General features: G+C 42.4%; 1 long non-coding RNA gene and 1 pseudogene across 1 annotated transcript; both read right to left on the minus strand.

Annotated features, from left to right (window-relative positions):
• Positions 1–4004: 4004 nt before the first annotated feature.
• On the minus strand, positions 4005–7975 carry LOC150064744 (glypican-4 pseudogene; annotated as a pseudogene).
• A 1720-nt stretch (positions 7976–9695) lies between these two features.
• On the minus strand, positions 9696–12348 carry LOC150064745 (uncharacterized). The gene is made up of 3 exons (XR_016534711.1): positions 12279–12348; positions 9939–9992; positions 9696–9786 (listed from the first exon to the last, which is right to left on the minus strand). It is a non-coding gene; the product is annotated as an uncharacterized LOC150064745 (long non-coding RNA).
• Between the last annotated feature and the right edge of the window lie 10475 nt (positions 12349–22823).

Genomic DNA, 22823 nt, shown 5'->3' on the forward strand with positions numbered 1-22823 from the left:
CCAGGGCCTCGGGGTAACGGGGCAGGCGCCGAGGGCCGGCCGGGTGTCAGGGCATCCCAGGACCGGTGGCCGAGGGCCGGCGGGAATCTCGGGACAGCCTGAGGCGAGGTCTCCGGGAAAGGCTGAGGGTCGACCAGCCCGGTCGGGCGGACCGCCGCAGGAGACGGGCTGGGATCTAGATCCGGTCGGGTGCAGCCCCGGGCGAGGCGGCGAGGGAGCGGGCCGGTCTCGGAGCGCACCACAGCCCCCGGAGCTCCGCACCGCCCCCAGCCGCCGCCGCTGCGCGGATTCCCTGGCCCCGCCCCGCCCACCTGCCTCAGGAGTCGCGCTTGCGCCCTGCGAGGCTGGGGCGGGGTGGGGGGGAACCGCCAGAAATAACGGATTCGGTGTTTCACAGGAGTTTCTTGAAGCTTCTACAAGCATTGGCTGACCGGGATCTGCCGGGGGCGGGAGCCCTGGGGGATGGGGGGCGCCCGGTGGAACCCTGCGGAGGGCCGCTCCCAAGGGCAGCCCAGGACCCTGGACGGGGAAGCCAGGGGAAAAGGGGTGGCCCGGGGCCTCCAGGCATCTCGGGGCCAGCTGGGGTCTGGGGGCCGCAGGCCACGAAGGGGCCCAAGGCCAACCAGACTCTCAGGGCAGCCTGGAACATGGGGGTCAGGGTTTCTGGGGAGGCCCTGCGGAGCAAGCCCAGGCCTGTCTCAGGAACGCCCCAAGCGAAGCCCAATCGCCTGCCTCTTACCTTCCTTTTCCAGACCAATATTCCTGTGTGTATATCCTATTTTCTGTATACACTCCACTGTGTGTAAATATTCTGTATGTATATACCATATTTTCTGTGTGCAATCATCCCCCAAAGGACACTTGATTGCTCCCATCTTTTTTTTTGATTGTGGTGAATAATAGTCTATGATCGTAGGTGTTTTTAATCTCTCCTTTCAATTTTTGGCATGCATTTGGCAGTTAAAGGTGCACCCATCTCCCAAAGCTGCCATTTGGGGACCAAACCTCCAATATATAAACCTTGAGAGGACACTCTGCAAGCACATTCCCCTCCTAGAACCTAGCATCATCCGTCCTTTTCATTTTTGTCCCTTTAGTAAATATATAGTCATATCCATGATGATTTTTTGTTGTTGTTGCACTTTTCAAAGAAATACCCAGGCATGGTGGAGCATGCCTGTAGTTAGTCCCAGCCATCCAAGAGACAGAGTCAGAAGAGTCAAAAATTTGAGGCCAGCCTAGGCAAATTTCTTGAAAAGGAAATACAGGGCTGACGGTATGGTTCAAATGATAGAGTACATGCCTAGCTTGTGCTAGGCAAATATCTATAGTAGTTTTTATAGAAACACGTGTCATCTAGGATTCTACAATGATTACACCAAGTCTGTAGAACAATTGAATATTTGCCATGAGTATCTTTCCTATTATCTAGATTTTTAACTTCTTTATAGTATTAGAATTCTTACCTTAAATTCTCATTTTCAATTATTTTCACAAGTTGGTAGAAATAAATTAATTTTGAATATTTTGTCCTACAACCTGTAAATACTTAGGTGTGCCAATTAGGTGTGTTTTAACTCTTTAAAGGAAACGCCAAAGTGGAGTGTGGCTCAAGTGGTAGAGCACTAGCCTTGAGCTGAAGAACTCAGCCACAGTGCCCAGACCTAGAGTTCAAGTCCCACAACTGAGGAGAAGGAGGAGGAGAAGGGGGAAAAGGAGGAGAAGGAAGAGAAGGAGAAGAAGGAGGAGACGGAGAAGAAGGAGAAGGAGAAGAAGAAGGAGGAGGAGGAGGGAGAGGGAGAAGGAGAAGGAGAAGAAGGAGGAGGAAGAGGGAGGAGGAGGAGGAGAAGGAGGAGGAGGAGGAGGAGGAGGAGGAAATGACGACAACAATGATGACAGTGGCTCAAGCCTGTAACCCTAACTACTCAGGAGGCTGAGATCTGGGGATCCACACTCAAAGCCAGCCCAGGCACAAAAGTCCATGAGCTTCTTAACTCCAATTTACCACCAGAAAACCAGAAGTGGTGCTGTGGCTCAAGTGGTAGAGCACTAGCCTTGATCTAAAGAGCTCAGAGACAGTGTCCAGGCCCAGAGTTCAATCCCCACGATAAAAACAAAAAAAGGAATCACCAAGCTGTTTTCTGAAGTGGTTACACACATTTTATGCTTTGTCAGTCTATTAGAGTTCCCATTTCTCCATTCACTGGATACCCTAGTGGATTAATCTTGTTTTTGCTGTTGTTGTTACTATAAGGAGATACTTGCAAGAACAAAATGGTTTCCTCAGCTCACAGATTTGGAAGTTCAAGACCATTTATCAGTTCAACCTCATAGAAATCCAACAAACAGCAGGTGGATGTGCGTGAGAGATTTGATCAACAAACAAGAAGCCAGGGAGACTCCATGGAGACAGATTCAGGCTTTTATTATAATCCTGTCACAGGAATTTAACCATAGCCTCCAAGAACTACTTGTCACCTCCCACTAGACCCCTCCCCTTAAAGGTGCACATCTGGGGACCAAGGCTCCAATATGTAAACCTTCAGGGAACACTATGTAAGTACATTCACCTCTTGGAACCTAGCATAATCAGTCCTTTCCCTTTTTATCACTTTAATACATTTGTAATAATACCCCACTATGATTTTTTATTTGAATTTCTCTAATAACTGGCATTGGGCATCTTTTCACTATATCGCTCATGATATCCAGAAGGCCTTTTGTGAACTGTCTCACTCACTTTGCCCAATTTTTATATGTTATTACCTTCAAATAGTTTTGATTCAACAATGCATTCTTGTACACATCATTCTCCCCTCTATCCATTTCCCCTCCCGTCTATCTCAACCCCACCCATCAAGTTTCCAAGTTCCATTTTCACATGTGAACATTGAGTCTGATGTGTACATTCTCCCACCATTCTCCACAGCATCCACCTGCTGTAGTCAAGACACATTTCAGTTTCGTTTTTGTTAACTTTTTGATGGCATTATGCCACTTTATAGCATATCCACTGCATAGCATACTTTACATATATGTTCAGAGCCAGTCAGGCAAGAAAATATGTGATATTCTCATCTCCAATTAACCACCAAAAATCTAGATGTGGAGTTATAGCTCAAGTGGTAGACAGCAAAAAAGCTAAGGGGCAACATCCTTGATTCAAGGCTCTGTACAAGCAACAAAAAAAAACAAGTTAAAGATTTGCATATGAGAGAAGGCTTGTGCTCCTTGTCTCTGAAAATACTTCATTATTTTTTCCAAATCCATCATTGCCCAGAAAATAAATTACTGTGTGTGTATGGATATATCATACTTTCTTGATCTATTTGTTGATTATAGGACATCTGGGATATTTACATAGGTTGGCTTTTGTGAATAGAGCTGCACTGAACTTGGAAATACAGGTGCTTTTCTTGTATCTTGTCTTACATTCTTTTGGATTAATGCCTAAGAGTAGTATTACTAGGCCATAGATTCTATTTTTAATTATTTTAGATGCCTTCATCCTGACTTCCATAGTGGTCACTCTAATATACATTCCTAACAACAGTATATAATGATTTATTTTTCCTTGCTGCTTCACTAGAATTCGTTGTTTATATTCTTGATGGTGACCACAGTGACGTCAGTAAGATAGAATCTCTATTGTTTTGATTTTCATTTCCTCTACAGCAAATCAAAGGGATGTTGAGCATTTCACGTATTTATTGGCTATATGTACCTCTCCTAAGAAGTGTCTGTTTAGCTCCTTTCCATGTTTATTAGTTGGACATGCCTTGGTCCAGCCATCTTCCCATCTATACTTCCCCTGTAGCTGGGATTACAAGTATGTACAAGTATGTACCACCACCCTCAGTGATTTGTATAAGCATTATATATTCTACATGTTTATTTATTGTCAGTCATATATGTCATAAATATTTTCGTCTGTGCTTTCCTTTAGTTTTTTTTATAATATCTTAGATTGTTTGATGTCGGGGTTTTTAGTCCTCGGTCTCTCATCATTCCCTGTTGTAAGCATTCTTCATTTTACTACTCATAACCCGCAGAGCCATGATTTGATGAAGGATCACCATGTCTGGCTTGCTAGTGGCTACCTGAACCACTGGGTTATTGCCTTGGTTGGTTAAGCCATTTCCAGTCACTGCAAACAGGTACCTGCTTTTGCCTTTGCCATTCCAGCAGTCATCTTTGTTGCCATTTCCTGCAGCCATCCTCTCGTCATTGCACACATTGCTAGGGAGAGATGACCAGAACTTCTTGGCCTGTTTCAGTTTCTCCTTGACATTAGTGACCAGTTGGCACAAAGTAGTTCCAGCTGCTGTGGTTGGGCACTGCTCTGGATGATAAGGTCTGAAGCAGGCATTGAAGGGACTTTCGGAAATGGAATGAGAAATTTGTCCAGCTGGGAGGGGATTGGAGGGTCCATGGATAAGGAAAACCTTCTGGGACACTTGCACACTGTTATCCTGCATGTTCATTCATGATGGCATCAGAGATCTCATATCAATAGGATCCATGACCGACTCAATGTTGAAAGGACCCTCAAGCCTCTCTGCCACCAACAGCATAGCATCTATGAAGTTGTTCCATTTGAAATCAATATCCCCTTGGTTCACCAAACAGCCTCTCATGATGTTGGAGCAGTGGTCGTAACAAGGTTTCACAGTCACGAGCCCCCGGCAATGGGAACAACAGATCATCTTCAAGAGTACCTGGTTACACTGGGCTGTGGGGTTCACCACTGGCCCATGACATCTCTCGCCACAGCTAAGCTTTGAGCAAAAGTACGAGCTGCTACAAAAGCACAAGTGACCTGTAGCTTTAATTTCTGGGGGACATTCCTAAAGGGTTTCAGCCGCTCTGTGTGTATTTGCTCACACATTCCAGATACTCATCGGTAAAGTGGTGCTGAGAATTCACCAAGCAAAACATGTGCTCCAGAAGACAAGCCAAGAAATCATCGAGCATTTCCTCCAGGTTCACGTTCCCCGCCACATAGTAACGCTTCAACTCCACGAACAGATCTTTAAACAGCTCTGCATTCTGTGTGTATAAGTGGCCGAAGGTCTTCACAAACATATCGTTCAGAGATTTCTCTGCGTTCTCAAGGAGTTCTTTGAAGAATTCATCGAACTTTTTGTACCGGGAAGCAAAGATGGCTTGCAAATGATTGCACTGTTCGGTGACCATACTTGAACTCATCTTTACTTTGCAGGCTGTACTCCATCTCTTGAGAGCAGCCACGAGGACAGATCTTCAGACGCTCACAAGCCAAGAGTATTAGATCCAGGTAGCCAGGTCCTCATGATCAGATGAGAGATGAAGTCAGAGTGTACTGTGTTGAATTCCAAATAAGAGGAGCATTTTCTGATTTCTGGTTGCTCTATTACAATCCAGTTTCTTTCTTGTGTGCAGCTGGAAACTGCCATCTCTGGGGGTATTTTAGAAGTCTGAGGCAGCTTGTCAGGAGTAAAGTTGCTTTTAAAACCACACCAGCTTTGCTCCCCACACCCCCACCAGGGTCAGATCAAGCCTTCTCCCTGCAGTTTCAAATCCTTTCATTGCCAATCAATATTCTTTTCTTTAAAGTTGGTTGTGTTGTGGGGTTTGAACTCCGGGCCTGGGCAATGTCCTTGAGCTCTTCTGCTCAAGGCTAGTGCTGTATTACTTCAAGCCACAGAGTCACTTACAGTTTTCCGGTAGTTAATTGGAGATGAGAGTCTCATGGACTTTCCTGGGGTGGCTTTGAACCTTGATCCTCAGATTTCAGCCTCCTGAATATCTAGGATTATAGGCATGAGCCACCAGTGCTGGGCTCTCTCTCTAAACTCACTAACAAAATGCTAGACTATAGGTGTGTCTAAAGTGGTAGAGCACCAGCTGTGAATGAAAAAGCTGAGGAAGAGTATGAGGCCCCTGAGTTCTGTGCTTGGTTCTGGCACAATCCAAAAAACCCTGAAATATGTGTGTGTGTGTGTGTGTGTGTGTGTGTGTGTGTGTATTAGTAGTAATAGTAGTAGTAGTAGTATCACAGTGACTATGCAGCCTTTGACTTGTCTGGATTCTTTTTTTGTTGTTGTTGTTGGTTGTGAGGCTTGAACTTAGGGCCTAGGGCCTAGGCACTGTTCCCAAGCTCTTTTGCTCAAGGCTAGAGCTTCTGCCGCTTTGGGTTACAGTTCCACTTCCCCGTTTTTTGGTAATTAACTGGAGGTAAGAGTTTCATAAACTTTCCTGCCAGGGCTGGATTTGAACTGTGATCCTCAGATCGCAGCCTCCTGAGTAGTTAGGGTTACAGGCGTGAGTTCTAGCGCTCAGCTTTGGATTCTTAATGTTTCCTAATATCCTATGCTTCTCTTCTCTCTTCTAATTCTTTCATGTTTATATAAAGTGAGCATCCATCTTTCCACATGATAAATTCAGGCTCTCTAAGAGATGTAAAAGACTACGTTTTACGGTTTTATAGGATTTTATAGCTACAGTAAATGTTCAGAAATTCAGATTATCACCTTATGTCTAAAGAAGAGGTTAAGTTACTATTTTCTTTTTTGAGAGGGGGTTGGGTGGGAGGGTTGGTCATGGGCCTTGGGGGGTTGTCCCTGACCTATTTTGTTTTTGCTCAAAACTAATACTCTACCACTTTAAGCCAGAGTGCCACTTCTAGGTTTCTGGTGGTTAACTGGAAGTAACAGTCTCATGAACTTTCCTGCCCAAGCTGGCTTTGAACAGTGATTCTCAGCTCTCTGCCTCCTGAGTAGCTAGGATTACAGGCATGAGCTACTGGCACCTGGCCTGAATTCTGCTTTTTTTTTTTTTTTTGTCAGTCATGGGGCTTGGACTCTGGGCCTAGACCCTGTCCCTGAGCTCTTCAGCTCAAGGCTACTGTCCTATCCCTTAGCCACAGCCCCTCTTACCATTTTCTAGTGATTAACTGGAGATAAGAGTCTCACATTCTTTAGTGCCCAGGCTGGATTTGAACCGCAATCTTCAGATCTCAGCCTCTTAAGTAGCTAGGATTACAGGAGTGAGCCACTGGGCCCGGCTGTGAACTTAGTTTTTATATGTAAAAGTGCTTTTCATGTTTGTTCAAATCAATCAAGTCTTTCACCTTTATAGGCTATACTTTCTTTGTCTTTATAAAATGGGGACAATTAATCTTAGATTATAATTAATATATATGTCTTGGGTGATTTAATTTTCAACTAAGACTATTTGGAGAATAATCCTTAATTTCATGCTTTGTTGAGAGAAAACTTTAAAAATGTTTATGAGAAGCCAGGCACAGGTAGTTCATGCCTGTGATCCTAGCTACTCGGACTGAGATCTGAGGATCACAGTTTGAAGCCAGTCTTCACAGGGAAGTTTGTGAGACTCTTATTTCCACTAAACTACCAAAAAAGCTGAAACTGGAACAGTGGCTTTCAGAGCAAAGGAAGTTCAGGCATAACGCCCAGGCCCTAAGTTCAAGCCATTTTAACCACATACAAATACACAAATATGCACGCGCGTGCACACACACACACACACACACACACATACACACACTCACAAAATGTTTGAGAATCTAATACTTGCTGTTTGACAATAAACTAGTTTGACATTATAAAGCAAAACATATGCTATATAGTTAAATGTAGGTATAGTCTATGTACTATATGCCTTATTGTATAACCTATTATAAATTTTATGCAGATATAGATATATACTATATAAATTAATAGTTGTATAATACAGATAGTATATGTATTACATTACATATTACCTGTGGTATACAATGTATATTTAAAATAAAGATTCAAATATACCTTCATAATTAAAAACATGTATTGGTTTCAAATTCATCTGTTTTCTTTACAATTTCATATCTTTATTTTGGCAATGAATGAGGTGTTACTGAAGAGAAATTCACAGTTTATATCTAAAGTGCTAAATCAACTTACACATGTGGGATTCTGTTACCGCACATGAACATAGTGCAACAAAAAATAAGGCTATGTACTCTTACAATTTCTTCTACTGATGGAGGAGAGACTAAACTCTTGTTTATGTTTGCTTATCATCATTTTAATAAAGGCTGCTTTCTTTAAAATAACAAAAGGAAACAATCGACTTCATAAATAGACCAGACCCATCTCTACTTGAGGCCACAAGCTGAGGCCTTCAAGATAAGTGCCCACAATCTCTGGTTTCGCACAACTTAAATCTCTGAGTATACTGCGTATGTGAATGTCTTAACCATATGACTGCCTTCACTGACCTCAGTATAAATCTAAACTAAGGCATTCTTCTATACCTTCACCTAACTCCTTTCAAGTGACCCAAAACTTCACCTCCTGGAGTAGCTTTCCCAGCTTCTTCTCTCCCCATCACCCCTTATCTGCAGCCTTCCTCCATTAGAAGCCACAAGCCCTTACAGCGAAGCCGCTGAAAGACAGGGACCATGTCTTTATTCACAGTTAATTAGAAACAAGAGTTTCAGAGGGACATTTCTGCCTAAGCTGGCTTGGATCCATGATCTTCAGATCTCAGCCTCTTGAGTAGCTATGACTACAGGCATGATCCACTGACGCCTGGCAATATTATTTTTCTTTTACTTACATAATTACATAATTCTTACATGATTCCATAGCTCAAGTAGTACAGGACCTGTCCTGCTGCCCAAAGCCCCTAGTGCAAAGTAAAATATTTATAAAAAACATGAAGGTTAGGGGTATGGTTCATTGGTAGAGTGTTATAGCATATATAAAAGCCTTTTAAAAAGGGCCTATTTTCACACTTAGACTAAGTTAATACTGCAATATCTTTTAAAACCTTTTCATTAATTACATACCTTTACAAACTTCAAATCTTTATGCTTACAACATTTTATTTTCATCAAATGGAATCATCCTATTTACACTGTTCTACATCTTGCTTTTTTTTTTTTTTTTGTGGGTCATGGGGCTTGAACTTGGCCTGGGCACTGTCTCTGAGCTCTTCAGCTCAAGGCTACCACCCTACTCTTGAGCCAAACCCCACTTCCTATTTTCTAGAGGTTAACTGGAGACAAGAGTCTCAGGTCCTTTTGTACCTGGACTCACTTTGAACCTTGATCCTCAGATCTCAGTCTCCTGAGTGGCTAGGATTACTGGTGTGAGCCACCACACTCAGCGCTTTTTTTTTTCCCCCTATTTAATAGTAATCAGTCTCCTTTGCCATTTGCTGTGATTTAGAAGCATCCTAAAAAGGTCTTTGTTAGATCCCATGTGCTGATGGAACCATCAGGAGGTAGGGCTTCATGGAAGGAGTACATTTGAAGGAGACATTGAGATGTTGGCTCTTCTTTCTTTGGGCCTCTTGGCTATCATGAGGTGAAAAAGCCTTCCCCGGCACATGTTCCTCCCTCCCCCAAACCTTGCCACAGACTCAAAAAGCAATAGAGCCAACTAACCATGGGCTAAACCTTGAGACCAAAAGAAACTTTCCTCCTCCTAAGTTCTTTATTTCAGATGTTCAATCACAGACTAGGAAATGACTAATATATCATTATACTGGCTAGCATCTCTGAACCAATTATTAGAACTTAATAAACTAGTCTAATTTATGAATCTTCTACTTGTTTCCCTGTACAAATACATGCAAATGTGTAAGAAGAAAAGACCACTAGCTTGTTTTAGATGAGACATGTTATGTCTTACCTGAGGAGGCAATTTCTTCCCCTCTTTTCATTCCCAATCTCTTATAAATTTCTCTCTCAGGATCAACATAGATTTCATGAGAATATCCAGTCAGTTTGCAGAAAGGCTGAAAAATGTTGGAAATTTTATGAGAGCAAAGAAATGCTAAATGAAAATAATAGTTAATTTAGCTTTTACCCACCCAATGGTTCAAATAATGTAATTTTTATATTTGAAACAGATTCAACCTATTTGTTCATCAACTTGCAAGGTATTTACCTCAATATGATGGTAGGATGCCTGTCCAATCACTATAAGGGTGACATTTGCTTCCTTTAGAAGAAAAAGAGAATGTACATATTATTAGAAACATACTTTATACCACATCTTCTAAGCCAACTCGTTTCATTCTAATGCCACCTACAGGCTTCTAGAAGAATGGGAAAAACAATGGAAGTGTATGAGTCAAGCCTAAAAGAAATTTGCATACATAGAAATTTTTGCTAAAATATTTAATTCACAGAAAGGATTTCAGTACTTAAACACTGAGACCTAAACCTACGAGATGATCAGAAGAAAACGGGGAAACAGCTTTATGATACTGGTTGGGCAATGCCTTTTTGGATACAATCCCTAAAACATAAGCAACAAAACCATAAACAGACCTTACAAGGTTGCAGCAAATTAAAATGCTTTTGTACAGGGCCGTGAGTTTGGCCTAGTGGTAAAATGCTTGCCTAGCATGCACGAAGACCCGGGTTCGATTCCTCAGCACCACATATATAGAAAAAAGCTGGAAGTGGTGATGTGGCTCAAGGGTAGAGTGCTAGCCTTGAGGAAAAAAAAAGTCCAAGGACAGTGCTCAGGCCCTGAGTTCAAGCCCCATAACTGGCACAAAAAAAAAAAAGCTTTTTTGTCCACAAAAGAAACAGAGTAAAAAAGAGATCCCATAGATTAGGGGGAAATAATATGCAAACCATTAATCTCTATTAAAAGATTAGTACTACAAATAATTTGAATAGTTTGAAGGAAGTCATTAAAAATAGACTAATCCAGATACAGGATGACAAATGCTGCACAATCTCATATTATATATGGAATCAAACTCTCAGGAAGAGAATAGTGATTATCAAAGAGCGTGGGAAGTGAGAGGGGTCAGGGAGATGTTGCTCCTAAGGTAAAGTTTTAGAAGAAAATTTTGGAAATCTTCCAACAGCATGGTGACATTTCTAATACTGTATATTTAAAAACTGCTAAACAGTAATAGATTTTAAGTGTTATTTCAAGATACATGAATAGCTTGACTTATCATTCTCTAAGATTAAAATATATCAAAACATCAAAACATCCTATCAACAAAAAGAAAGACATACAGAAGAAAAATCAAAGCCAGACTGCATAAGATTTTGTCTCATTTTTCCTTCAAAAAATCAATAATTACATGTTCCGTAAAAAAGATATACATAATAAAAACTGCAAAATTTATAAATATACTCAAGAGGCTGAGATCTGAGGACTGCAGTTTGAGCCAGCCAGGGCAAAAAAGTCTGTGAGACTCTTATCTCCACCAAAAAATTCAGAAGTGGAGCTATGGCTCAAGCTCAGGTACAGTGCCCAGGCTCTGAGTTCAAGCCCCAATACTGGCATACAAAAAAAGCTCCACTAAAGTAGAGTTAATCAATTTTTTTTTTTCATATCCCAACTGATGAAGGTCTGACGGAAACATACTTTTTACTTTTAAGTTTTATGGCTGCCCAATCCCTTCATTTGAAACCTTTGCTGAACCTATGCTGGAGGAAAAACTGACAGAATCTACTGTAAGACATCTTCAAGATCAATTAATAGTTACCAACAATGAAAAACTATTTGTAATCCTAGTTACTCAGAAGTCTGAGATGTGAAGCTGATTTTTTTTTTTTTTGCCAGTCTTGGGCTTGAGCTCAGGGCCTGAGCACTGTCCTTGGACTTTCTCAAGGCTAGAGCTCTACCACTTGAGCCTCAGCACCACTTCTGGCTTTTTCTAAGTATGTGGTACCAAGGAATCAAACCCGGGTCTTTGTGCATGCTAGGCTAGCACTCTACCACTAGGCCAAACTCTCCACCCCTGAAGCTGATGTTTTGAAGACAACCTAACTAGAAAAGTCCATGAGCCTTTTATCTCTTAACCATCAAAAAAGCCAGAAGTGAAACTGTGTCTTGAGCAAAAAGGCTGAGGGATAGTGCCCAGATCTTGGGTTTAAGCTTCAGTACCTGTACAAAACAAAACAAAGCAACAACACAACAACAAAGCCTAGAATGTAACATAAAATGATAGGAACTATTATTTTTTGAAAACAGGCAGTTTACTAAGTAACTTCAAAATTATTAATTCTATAGTATTTTCACAACAGATAGCAACAAATTAGAGCAGAAATGGATCAGTGATCTGTCTCTCCAGTTCAGGAGGTGAGAGTTTGCTCCAGGGGTGAGGCCCCTGCACCCCGCCCTCCTCCTCCCCTCTCACCAGCACATCATCCCTCTAGGCTTACAAATTACAGACGATTTTCATGAGGTGCTTAGAAACAGATCAACGCTTCTCTCTCTCTCCCTCCCTCCCTCCCCCCCCCTCAGAAAACTTACTTATAAGAAACTCTTGGGGATTTTGGCTAAATCTTCGACATATTCTTGGCAGACATAACACAGGAAATGCTGAAATCCAACAAGGACAAAAAGTCAAGTTAGCAACATTAGGTTCCAAAAGAGACTAGGTTCTCCATTACGCGTCAAAGCACTAAACAACTCCCAGAAGGATAGGAAAATAAGGGTGCCAAAGAATGATGGGATATTATCAGACAGCAATCAAAAGGCGTTGTACTTATAACGTGACTTATGGAATTGTAACCCCTTTGATACAACTACCACCTCCTCCTCCTCCTCCTCCTCCTCCTCCTCCTCCTCCTCCTCGTCCTCCTCCTTCTCCTCCTCCTCCTCCTCATCATCATCATCAGGCCCCACCGGTCCTTGCCAGGCTGCTCTGGGGAAAATGGCCTTGGCGGAGCAGGTAGGTGGCTGTGTGTCTACACTGCGACATGAAGGAAGAACCGCTGGGTTCCCAAGCCCCTGGTGGCCTGCAAGGGAAAGGCCAGCCAGCCCACCGGCCTGCCGAAAGCCCCCAGCATCGCTCCCCGCCAGCACTCCCGCCGCTCCCAGCCCCTGGGCCCCGCGTTCCCGGCTCCCGAAGGCCCCTCTATCCCAGCCCGCGGGCGAGGTCCGCCAGCAGCCCGCACTCACCGGCACGAAGACCACCACCGCCCGGCGCTCCCGGAACAGCGCGCCGCACTGCACCCGCTCCCCGGCGGCGTCCAGCACCGGCAGTGCGGCCACGGCGTCCGCCAGGGGCTGCCCGCACTCGGAGCCGGCTGGAGCTGGGGTGGCCGCACAGCCGCTGACCTGCCGCGTAATCGGAGCAGCCATCTCAGCCGGCCGCTGAAGAGGTCTGGGATCCGCGGCCTCCCTACACGCACCGGGGAGGAACTGTGGGAGAAGGGGCGTGGCGTGGCGGGGGCGGGGCCTCGGGGGGCGGGGCTGCGAGCCTGTTTGGGAGGGGCTACGTCGAGGCGGGCTCTAGATGGGGGCGGGGCTGAGAGCCTACCGAGGGGGCGGGGCCTAGATGGGAGGGGCGGGGAGGAGCTTGGGCTGTGAGCCGGATGGGAGGGAGGAAACGGGGCGGGAGGGGCTTGGCCTAGAGGGGCGGGCGGAGGGTGAGCTGTAGCACAGTGAGAGTGAGAAGGGTGGGGCCGGAAAGAAGGTCGACTGGGAGCCCGGGAGAGCGGCTCGGGGCAGGGGCTATCTGACCCCCGCAGAGGTGAGGTTAGGGAGTTGGGGTTTTAATTTGGCTACATCCTCTGCAAAGCTGTCCAAGTGCACCCGGGTTTGTGGACTCAGCTGTTCAGGACTGGAAGAGAAGTCTATGGGGGGGGGGGGCGCACAATTGAAAAAGAAAGCCGGATATTTAGGAAACAGTCCTACTCAAGCACCAGCTAGCCTGGGTGGTTTACATTTGTAATTCTAGCTGCTCAGAAGAACCACGGTTCCAGGCCATCCTGGGCAAAAAAGTTCCCCAGACTCCCCACCCCAACAACTTCCTTCCTTCCTTCCTTCCTTCCTTCCTTCCTTCCTTCCTTCCTTCCTTCCTTCCTCCCTCCCTCCCTCCCTCCCTCCCTCCCTTCCTCTGGGCCTTTACCTCCTCTCTCCTTCCCCGTCTTTCTCCTTTCTTCCCTGAAGGATGACTTCAAATCATGATCCTCTGGATCTCATGAGTAGCTAGAATTACAAGGAAGGAGATCCACTTAGCATCTGGTTTCAGGCCCATTTTTAGCCCGTTTCACTGTCCTAAATTCAGGAACATTTTGGTGTATTTGTGTGCGTGTGAGACCCTGCCAGGGCAGGTAAGACCATTCCAATGAGATAACGCACAGATGCGTGTCAAAGGTAGGCTGGCAGGGGTGAAGATGAGGAGTTAGATGGCTCTGAAGATTTGTACAAATGCTATACTTCATTTGTCACCTAAGTTTCTCACCTCAGCTTCAGAGAAATGTAAGAATTACATAGCCTGTTGGAGACCTAACTGGCCTGGATATGGCAGTTAGTCCCATCAGTGGTGGCAGAATGGCAAGAGTTGCAGGGCTAGGCCAAATGACATTCCAGATCTTTTGTCTTAATCTTAAGTTCACTCACATTTGTGACTGCATTTTGAGTTATAAAAAAATATATGAACCCTGGCTGGTCCTGAAGTCCCAGCTGTAGAGACGGTAGAAATAAGAGGATCATGGTTAAAGGCCAACTTGGACAGTGGGAGACCCTTTCTGAGGGCCAGGCTCTAGTGGTAGTGCAGAAAAACTCAAAGCCCTGGGTTTGATTCCCTAGTATCACCAATAAAGAAAATATGATCCTCCAAAGCATGTGTTAAATGAAGCCCTTCAGCGGTGAATACAAGTCAGGAGCTTGGGACCAATCTGACTCTGCCATCAAGTGCAAGAGAGGCTTATCCAGCATCTTCCATTACTGAGCATGTTGTGTGCTCAGTAATAGTTTGAGAAGCCCAACAGTGTACTTACAAGAATTTAATCATAAGTCCTTTTTAAAAATAAAGATGTAGCCGAGCACTAGTGGCTCATGTCTATAATCCTAGCTACTCAGGAGGCTAAGATCTGAGGATCATGGTTCAAGACCAGCCCAGGCAGGAAAGTCGTGAGACTCTCATCTCCAATTAACCACAAGGAAACCAGAGTGGTACTGTAGCTCAAAATGAAAGAGTGCTAGCCTTGAGCAAAACGATCTCAGGGACAGCACCCAGGCCCATAATCCAAGCCCCATGACCAACAGTAAATACATACATACATACATACATACATACATACATACACACACAATACATACATACACACATACATACATACATACATACATACATAATTTTAGAATCAAGATCCCTGCAATGCCCTGGAGTGCAAAGTAGTACATTTTACATGTTTGATGAAAATAGAAGTAGAAAGGAATGTGGTGATATTTAATCTGTTTCCAAGGTCTGAAGAGTTGTCCAGAGTCTATAACCAGCACAATATTCCCTTAGTATGTGATTGTGGTTTTAAGGAAATGAAATAAAACATTACTTCTTCATTAATTTTTATTATTATATACATGATGCATAGAGGAGGTACAGTTACATAAGAGAGTATATTTCTTTTGGGACAAGATCACCCCTTCCCTGGTTCTCTGCTACTATCTCTTTAATTTATAAGTCCTGTAATGTCCCCTTCACCTCCTTTCTCCCTCTCCTTTATTTCTGGCACTGGTGATCAAATCCAGGGCCTCATGAATAGTACGCAAATCTTCTACCACTAAAATATACTGCAGTCCTACATAAGTACTGTATTTTCAAATGAGTACAAAGTTGTTAGGACATACTTATTGCATTATTTGTGTATAATGCATTATTGCATTATAGTATGTGTATGTGTGAACGTGTGTGTGTGTGTGTGTGTGTGTGTGTGTGTGTGTGCTCATCTTGGGGCTTGAACTCAGGACCTGTGCACTGTCCATGAAATTTTTTTGCTCAAGGCTTGCACTCTACCAATTGAGTCACACCTCCACTTTCAGTGTTCTGGTGGTTAACTGGAGATAAAAGTTTCATGAACTTTCCTGTCTGGATTGGTTTTGGACCTCCATCCTCAGATCTCAGCTTCCTAAGTAGCTAGGATTATGGATGAGGGCCACCAATGCCTGGTTTGGACTAAAGTTCTTAAGGAAGGGAATTGTAAGGTATTTCTTTTCACTTATAAATTGCTGAGAATCTGGGAGGCCCCATATATCAAGAAAGTTTGGGAACCTCTTTTTTTTTTGCAAGTCCTGGGCTTGAGCTCAGGGCCTGAGCCCTGTCCTTGGACTTTCTCAAGGCTAGAGCTCTACACTTGAGCCTCAGCACCGCTTCTGGCTTTTTTTCTATGTATGTGGTGCTGAGGAATCGAACCCAGGTCTTTGTGCATGCTAGGCAAGCCAAAATCCCAGCCCCTGGGAACCTCTTTTTTAGACAGTTTCCTGCCTTTCAAAACACTGTAATCTCTGAGCCTAGGACTCATCATACTGTCAATCTCTCGATGCTCAGAAAAATTGAGTTCAAGACGATTGAGTCTCATCTACACAAGCTCCATTGGCACAGCAGCTAAACAACTTTGGACAGCCACCTGAAAACCACCTTGGTTCAAAGTGATAGAGTGGTAGCCTTGAGCAAAAAAGCTCAGGGACAGGCTTGGAGCGCAGCCTAGTGGTAGAGTGTGTGCCTAGCATGCATGAAGCCCTGGTTCCAGTATATTGATATTGCGCTAATTACTGAAGATTAGATGCTTATAGGATTCAGTAGAATGACTGAGCTACTATGCCTGAGAAGATGGATTGCAAATGCCAACAGGGTTCAAGGCCCTTTGTAGTCTATAAAGTTCCTAGGGATAGTCTAATTAGGTAAGACCTATTTGAGTCTGCACACAGTAACAGATAAAGCACAAATCTTCCCTCTCTCTTATAAAGGTAAATTTTTGTGAGACTCAGAGGTCACTGGGTGCTTTCATTCTTCATTTAGTCCATTATATTGCCTAGGAAGGGAATCACATGGAAATGGGAAGCACTTGAAAAGGCAAAGGCTATGGAGTACCCCTCTGTAAGGACGTTGATGGAAGCAGATGTTACCAATACAGAAGGTAACATGAATTGGTTTTTTTGGCAAGACAAGGACAAAAGATATACCTATGTTTTAGGTCACATCTCTGAAAGAAACTTGAAATTAGATACCCCTTTTCAGAACAGCAGTTTCTAGTAGTGGACAAAATCTGCCATACAGACCCTTGCCAAACACTGTGGCTCAAAGCTGTAATCCTAGTTACTCAGGAGGCTGCATCCTGAGAATCACAATTCAAAACCAGCTGGGGAAGACTGTGGAATTCTTAGCTTTAATTAAGTAGTAAAGTCCAGCCCTGAACAAAAAAAATCCTAAAGGAGTGTGCCTAGGCCTTGAGTGCAAGCCTCAGTATCTGCACACACAAAGGAAGAACAGACACTGACCAATTACAGTGTGGACTCCTAAAAAGAAGTGGGTATGAAACAAATGCTTAAAAGTTGCTTTTGCCAAAGAACTCTCACTCTTTACTTGGGCTCACAACTTAACCCAAGGCAGGACAGAAGCTGAGCACCCCAGTCTCATTGAATATCTTTGATATTGAATATAATTGATATTTACACCTACCTCCTCCCCCTAATGGAGAACACAGGGTTAACCCCTTTTTTCCCTCAAGTAAATCAGTCAATATGTACTCCCATGAGTACATGACTATACAGTGTCTGTAAACTAGTGAACAGATAAAGAAATTATAGTGCACTAAAATACAAATTGGCTGGATAAAAATAAAATGCTGTCAGTTAAAATGTCATGGTTGAAACTGAAGATCATTATATTAAGTGGATGAACCATGCTTCAGGGGCTAATACAACATGATCTCATTTATATGTGGAATCTTAAAATGTTGATTTTAGAAATTGAGAGTAGAGGTCTGGGAGTTTGGCCTAGTGGTAGAGTGCTTGCCTAGCATGCATGAAGACCCGGGTCTGATTCCTTGGTACCACATACTTAGAAAAAGCCAGAAGTGGTGCTGAGGCTCAAGTGGTAGAGTTCTAGCCTTGAGAAAAATCCAAAGACAGTGCTCAGGCCCTGAGCTTAAGCCCAAGACTGGCAGAAGAAATCAACCAATCAATCAATAAATAAATGTATCCACATATTAAAAAAAAGAAATTGAGAGTAGAATGTGGTTATCAGAGATGGGTGCATAGGAGGATGACTTAGTAGAGAAGGTTGTTAATAGGTATCAAGTTACAGCTGGGGGGAGGTAAGAAATTCTTGTGCACTATTGCTCAGTAAGGTGACAATGGAAAGCAATTATGTAATAAATATTTCAAAAAGGATTCTGATATTTATGGATTAAAGAAATGATAAGTGCCAGAACATGGGCTAGTGGTGGAGTGTGTGTGTCTAGCATACACAAAGCCCGGGGTTCGCTTCCTTGGTACCACCTACTCAGAAAAAGCTATAACTGGTACTGTGGCTAAAGTGGTAGAACACTAGCCTTGAGAAAGCCCAAGAATAGTACCCAGACCCTGAGTTCAAGCCCTAGGACAGGAAAAAAAGTCAGTAAAGAAATGGTAAAGCCGGGGCCGGGAGCTTGGCCTAGTGGTTAAAGTGCTTGCCTAGCATGCATGAAGACCTGGGTTCGATTCCTCGGTACCACATACATAGAAAAAAGCCAGAAGTGGTGCTGAGGCTCAAGTGGTAGAGCTCTAGCCTTGAGAAAGTCCAAGGACAGTGCTCAGGCCCTGAGCTCAAGCTCAGAACTGGCAAAAGAAAAAAAAAAAGAAATGGTAAAGCCCAGCACTTACCTACTTAGAGGCTGAGATCTGAGAACTGTGGTCTAAGCCAGCCCAGGCAGGAAAGCCAGTGATCTTCAATTAACCAAAAAAAAAAAAAAAGAAAGAAAAGGAAAAAAAAAACTAGAAATGGAGGAAGGAGGAATAGCTCAAGTGGTACAGCAGTAAGCATTGAACAAAAGCTCAAAGGCAGCACCCAATTCCTGAGTTCAAGCCCCAGGACCTGTACATACACACACACACACACATACACACACACAAACACACCCCAAGTGTTTGACAAAATTAGTAACCTGATTTGAATATAACACCACATACTATAACAGGTACATTATAAAATAACACAAAGGCAATTATTACATACAATTAAAAATTTAATTTATCAGTTGAATAATAAGAAAGAGAAAAATCACAAAAATGGTGATTATATTTAAGGAGAATACTAATATGCTGTTGATGGTTATCTAAGTGGTATGGATATAAAAACTATGGAAAATGATGACTCTAAAAAATAAACAGTTGCCATATGACTAAAAAATGCCACATCTAGGTTTATTTCCCAAAGAAATGAAAACAAGTGTCCACAGAAAAACTTGTTTGGACAAGTTAACAACCATTCAGTAACAGCCAAAAGAAAGAATGGTTTATGTTCCTCACCTGATGGATAAATAAAATGTGATATTTCCTATAAGCAAGAAAATTAAAGGGCTGGTAGTGTGGACTAGTGGTAGAGTTCTTGCTTAGCATGCACCAAGCCCTGGGTTTGATTCCTGGGTACCACGTACACAGAAAAAGTGGTGCTGTGGTTTAAGTGGTAGAGCACTAGCTTTGAGAAACTCAAGGACTGGACAGGCTCTGGTGACTCATGCCTGTAATCCTAGCTATTCAGGAGCCTGAGATCTGAGGATCATGGTTCAAAGCCAGCCTGGGCACTAAAGTCCATGAGACACTTATCTCCAATCAATCACCAGAAAACTGGAAGTGGTACTGGGGCTCAAGTGGTAGAGTGGTAGCCTTGAAATAAAGAGTTCAGGGACAGCATCCAGACCCAGAGTTCAAGCCCCAAAACTGAAAAAAAAAGAAAGAAAGCTCAAGGACAGTGCCCAGGCTCTGAGTTCAAGCCCCAGAACTGCCCCCCCCAATAAAAGAAAGAAAGGAAGGAAGGAAGGAAGGAAGGAAGGAAGGAAAGAAGGAAGGAAGAAAATCAAGTAGAATTCTTTAGTTTTTGTTTCTAGCTTTGGATTGATTTTGAAGTTTGGCCTGAGTAGCAAGGTAAAAACAAGATTTCAGGGGAAAAATGTATATCTGTATAATAGAATATTTTTCAGTCATAAAACCAAATGATATACTGATACATAATATAACACAGATGAACATTGGACACAGTATGCTAAGTAAAAGAAACATTCACAGAGATCACATATTATTTTATTTTTTAGAAATATTTACAGTAAGCACACACCTGTAATCCTTGCTAGTCATGAAGTAAAAAGTTTTCAAGACTAAAAGTTGTTTTTTGGATGTTTACCTTTGTTAGCCTAAAATATCCATATTTTCATTTGAATAAAAATTTAATGATTCTAATAAAATTGAACATGCATAACAATATATTTATATTTAACCTGTGTGTTATTGATAAATATTTCAAAATGGGTCCTGAGCTGGAAGCTAATGGCTTACAAATACAATTCTAGCTACTTGGAAGTAGAGGAGGATTTTTTTTTTTTGACGAGGATCATCTTTAAATGCCAGCCCAGGCAGAAAATTCAAGAAACCCTTCTCCAATTGACATCTAGGAGTGGTAGCATGCACCTGTTATCCTGAACTAGCGGGGGGTTGAGATAGAAGAATTGAGGTTTCAGGCCAATCCTGGGCAGAAAAGTCTTAGTCTCTATCTCAGTAGAAAGAATCTGAGCACGTTTGCTTGTGCCTGTCATCCCAACTAAGCCTGAAATAGAAGTCCAGGCAAATGCCTGTGCAGAAAGTGTGACCTTATCTCAAAAATAACCAGTGTAAAGAAATGGCTAGAGGCATGGTTCAGCTTGACAAGCATGAGGTTCAAATCTTGAGTTCAAATTTCAATATTATAAGAAAAAAAGTAGACATACACAGCAGTGTTTCTATGCAGTGGAAGGTCAACTCCAGAAAGAAAGTGAAAATGTTATATGTATCAGAACTGACTTTTATGGGATGGAAGTACAGCTCAACAGTAGACCACCTGGCTAGTAAGTACAAAGCCGTAAGTTCAAAACTTAGTATGGATGAAAAAACAAACAAAAAACCCTGGCATTTGAAGACATGGAGAGAGGCTCATTATTAATCTCACTAAAACTGGGGCTGGGTACTTATAGCTCTTGATTGTTACTCAAAAGATTGAGATCTAAGGATCACAGCTCAAAGCTAGCTCCAGCAGAAGAGCCAATGTGAGTCTATCTCCTATAATCTAATGGACTGGAAGTGTGGCTCAAGTGGTGGAGTGCTACCACTTGAATAGAAAAAAAGAAAGAAAGAAAGAAAGGAAAGAAAAGCAAGAATGCAATGGAAAGAAACCAAAAGAAAGCATACCAAGATGGGACTAGGCTATCGCTTGGTAGTAGAGCGCTGACAGACTTAGCATGGTTTTGCAAAAAGAAAATGAACAAACAAAATTTCCACTGAGAAAATAAGAACATTATTTCAATACAATGAATAATTTTCCCAAAACTTTCATCTCTATAAGTAAACAATATTTTGTAATTTTAAAATTTGTATCCCTAAATCTGCTGAATTCTTAAGGAAAACAAATGCTTTTATTTATTTTCTTAATTTTTATTGAAAAGGTGATGTGTACGAGGTAGACAAGTGCTTTTAAAAGATGAAATTTCTCAGCTTCTATTAAAAACCAAAGCAAAAACAAAAGCCAATGCTGACCTTGCCTTCCTGTCTGATGCCCAGGAACTGTAGTGAGCAGAGATTTACTCTACCTCTCTGAATACCAGACTGACAGGGTAGAGTGACAGCACCATGATAACTGACAAATGTTTTTTCACAGAGATGTTTATTCCTCTACCAGACAGCTGGTGTTTTTCAATTCTTGACAATAATGAATAAAATCACCACAATGTAAAATTAACATGGGGAGTTTGGAGAACAAAATTTTAACTTATTTTTTAAAATGCATTTCTTCTGGATTGTTTTATATATCCACATTTGGGAGGGGTACAGATTTACTGTTTAGAGTGCTCTAACTTTACAGAAAGTCTTGGAATCTGGTAGTATAAATTCTTCAACTTTGTTCCTCTTTTTCAGTATTGTTTTAGGTTTTCTAGTTCCTTGTTCTGTCTATAGCATTAGCAGATCCGTATCTACAAAAACAAGATTGCTGAAATTTGAGAGAATGAGTATCTTAAGTGGCATTGAGTCTGTCAGTGATAAAGGTGTATCTCATGTGGAGGTATGACTTTCATCTAAGTGTTTTACTTAACACTCTATAGACTCTAAGCATGCTTTGACAGAGTAGGTCATAAAATTTCCTTCCTTCCCTCTCCCTCCCTCCCTTTCTCCTTACATCCCTTCCTTCTTTCCTTCCTCAGAACAGTCAGTGCTTTGGAGACAATTAGTCATGGGTGTCTATGGTAGCTGCAGATTTTGTTTTGTTTTTAGTTTTTGTCAGTCTTGGGCTTGCATTTAGAGCTTGAGCACTTTCTCTGAGTTGTTTCAGCTCACGGCTAGTGCTCTACCTCTTGAGTCACAGCTCTACTCCTGGCTTTTTGATAGTTAATTGTACTTTCCTGCCCTTGCTCGTTTTGAACTGGATCCTTATATCTCAGTCTCCTGAGTAGCTAGGATTACAGGTATGAGTCACTGGCAAAACAAAAACAAAAACAAAAAACAACCCACTAATTACACAAATCCACCAGCCCTTTCACTAAAAAAGACAGCGTATAGTCTTATGTTTGCCTATACTTTGCCTTCTTCCAGAAATGTTCTTGCTCCTTTTAACCCTATTCTTACTTCATAATCATGTGAAGATCCAAGCTGTTCCATGTTTGGGAACAGAATAGATTTTACCTAGGACAATGGCATGGTCCAAGCACCACTGAAGGCTGGATGGACTAGAAGCTGCCTTGTTGCAAGACCCACAATGTTTGCAGAGCATAATTGATAGTACCTTCTTATTCTAATGTCTACAACTTAGGGCACAAAGACTTCCCTGACCCATTTACCAATTCCAGAAGG

This window comes from Megascapheus bottae, chromosome 3 (genome assembly GCF_031878675.1).
Source record: "Megascapheus bottae isolate mThoBot1 chromosome 3, mThoBot2.hap1, whole genome shotgun sequence".
Taxonomy (NCBI): Eukaryota; Metazoa; Chordata; class Mammalia; order Rodentia; family Geomyidae; genus Megascapheus; species Megascapheus bottae.